Source organism: Hipposideros armiger, unplaced genomic scaffold (genome assembly GCF_001890085.2).
Source record: "Hipposideros armiger isolate ML-2016 unplaced genomic scaffold, ASM189008v1 scaffold_1042, whole genome shotgun sequence".
Lineage (NCBI taxonomy): Eukaryota > Metazoa > Chordata > Mammalia > Chiroptera > Hipposideridae > Hipposideros > Hipposideros armiger.
Window position 1 is genome coordinate 465,012 of NW_017732392.1, and position 3,187 is coordinate 468,198.

The 3,187-nt window shown below is 34.1% G+C and overlaps 1 protein-coding gene across 4 annotated transcripts in view; it reads left to right on the top strand.

Moving 5' to 3' along the window:
- The window catches only part of LOC109376047 (gamma-1-syntrophin-like), a 464,896-nt gene that overhangs the window by 443,313 nt on the left and 18,396 nt on the right, over nucleotides 1-3,187 (top strand). The gene's annotated exons all lie outside the window — the stretch shown is intronic.

Below are 3,187 nucleotides of genomic sequence, written 5' to 3' on the forward strand. Positions count from 1 at the left end.
AAGAAGAAGAAACAAAAGGCATCCAAACTGGGAATGAATAAATAAAATTGTCACTTTTTGCAGACAAGATTCTTTATATAAAACACCCTAAACACTCCACCAAAAAGCCATTAGAAACTATAAGTACAGTAAAGTGGCTGGATCAATGTACAAAGATGCATTGTACTAACAATGATATTTCAGACATAAATGAGAAAAACAATTCCTTTTGAATTGCAAAAAAATAATAAAGTACGTAGGAATAAACTTAACAAATGATGTGAAGGACCTATACTCTGAAAACTACAAGACATTATTAAAAGAAATTGAAGAAGACACAAAGTAATGGAAAGATAGTCCATGTTCATGGATTGGAAGAATCAACATAGTTAAAATGTCCATATTACCCAAAGCAATATACAGATTTAATACAACCCCCATCAAAATCCCAATGGCATTTTTTAAAGAAATAGAAAAAAAATTATCAGAGTTGCATGGAATCACAAAAGACCCCAAATAGCCAAAGCAATCCTGAGAAAAAAAGAAGGCTGGAGGTGTCACACTCTGTGACTTCAAATTATACTACAAAGTAGAACTAATCAAAACAGTACGGTTTGGACAGAAAAACAGACACAAAAACCAATGAAACAAAATTGAGAACCCAGAAATAAACCTACATATATATGGGCAAATAATTTTTGAAAAAGAAGCCAAAAAATACAATGGAGAAAAGAAATCCTCTTTAATAAATGGTGCTTGGAAAATCAGAAAGCTACATGCAAAAGAATGAAACTAGACTGTTGTTTTTCCCCATACACAAAAATTGTCACAAACTGGCTCAAATACGTAGATATAAGGCCAGAAACAATAAAATACATAGTAAAACATCTAGGTAATAAACTTATGGACTTTGGTCTTAGAGAGGATTTTTAAAAATTTGACCTTAAAGGCAAAGGAGTAAAAGCAAAAATTAATGAATGGATTACATCAAACTAAAAAGCTTCTGCACAGCAGAAGAAATAATCAACAACACAAAGAGTCTACCAACCAAATGGGAGAAAATATTGCACACAAGGGGCTAATATCCAAAATATATATAGAACTCATACAATTCAAGAACAACAAAAATCAATCACATTTAAGTATGGGCAGAGGACCTGAACAGACACTTCTCCCAAGAAAACATGTAAACAGCCAACAGATAAATGAAAAGATGCTCAACTTCACTAGCTATTAGGGAAATGCAAATCAAAACCTCAATGAGATACCACCTCACACTTGTTAGAATGGCTATTATCAACATCAGGGGTCGGCAAACTGCAGCTGGCAAGCCACAAGTGGCTCTTTGGGTACATTCCATCTCAAATGTTTGCTGACTCCTGGAAGAGCCAATCCTGTCCCTCACAACAATTTAAAAATTATTCAACAGCCATAAATATCCTTTAAAAATTTTATAAATGAAACTATGATAGTTTTATTTTCATTGTCAATTTTACTTCAGAGCCACATGTACGTACCCAAAAAGCCACATGTGGCTCACGAGTCACAGTTTGCTGACCCCTGGGTGCTCTTCTGTCTCAAAAGTTTGCCGACCCCTGATCCACATGACAAGTACCATATTTCCCCATGTATAAGACGCACCCTTTTTCAAAGAGTTTGGGGTCTAAAAACTGGGTGCATCTTATACAGTGGTTGTAGTTTTTTTTACTTGCATTTCCCACTTTTTCGCACTTGCTGTCTTTGCTCTCATTGTTTCGCACTTGTTACTGGTATATTACGGTAGGTTATGTTTTGCCATGTTCTGCCCAAAAATGGCTCAGAAATGATTCCTGTACAGTGCTGAATTCAAGATAAAAGTGATCCACTTTGCAAACGTGAATGGAAATCGTGATGCTGAACACAAGTTTGGTCGTCCTCCAACTGAGAAAACAATCCGAGAATGGCTACGGGAAGAAGAAACCCTACTGAAAATGCCACGGCAGAAGAAGGCCATGAGAGGCAATATATGAAGACAGTGATTCGTCATCAGACACAGATGAGGACAAGCTAATGGTTGGGAGTTTTGACAGTGATGAGGAGTTGTATGAATTTTATGATGAATAAAACTTGAGNATATATATATATATATATATATATATATATATATATATATATATATATAGTCATGGGACATGGAGTATAGTGTGGGAGTGGTCAAGGAAATTGTAATAGATATGTATGATATTGGGAGGAAGTTGGGCAGTGGATTGGGGGAGGGGAGTCATCACTTCGAGGGGTAAAATGTATAACTATTGCACTGTGTTGTATGGCTGAAACTAATTCTAAAAAATGTGTATTTCATACTAAAAAATAAATAAAAGAAAAAAAATACTATGAAAGACTATATGCCACCAAATTCAATAACCTAAAAGAAATGGACAAGTTTTTAGAAATATATAACCACCCTAGACTGAATCACGAAGAACTGGAAAATCTAAATAGACTGATCGTTAGTAAATAAATTGAAGCAATCATTCCAAAACCTCCCCAAAATAAAAAATTCCAGAACCAGATGGCTTCACTAGTGAATTGCACCAAACAGCCAAAGACGCTTTAATACCTGTCCTTCTCAAACTCTTGTAAAAAATTGAAGAGACCACATTTCCTAACTCATTTTGTGAGGCCAGCAATAACCTGACATCATAACTTGGCAAGAATAACACACAGAAAAAGAAAACTAAAGATTAATACCTGTAATGAGTACAGATACAAAAATCCTGAACAATATACTAGCAAATCAAATACAACAATACATTAGCAAGTTTATACATCACAATCAAGTGAAGTTCATTCCAGGAGCACAAAAATGGATGGTTAAATATATAAAAATTGATCAATGTGATACATCACATAAACAAAATATAGGGTAAAAATCATATGATCATATTAATAGATAAAAAAGCATTTGACAAGATACAACATCCATTTGTGATTAAAACATTTAATAAAATGGGTACAGAAGGAAAGTACTTCAACATAATGAAGTCCATATATGACAAACCTTCAGCTAATATCATACTTAGTGGTGAAAAACTAAAAGCTTTTTCTCTAAAATCAAGAACAAGACAATTATATTCCCTCAACCACTGTTATTCAACATAATATTGGATGTTCTAGCCAGAGCAATCAGGCAAAGAAGAAGAAGAAGAAGAAGAAGAAGAAGAAGAAG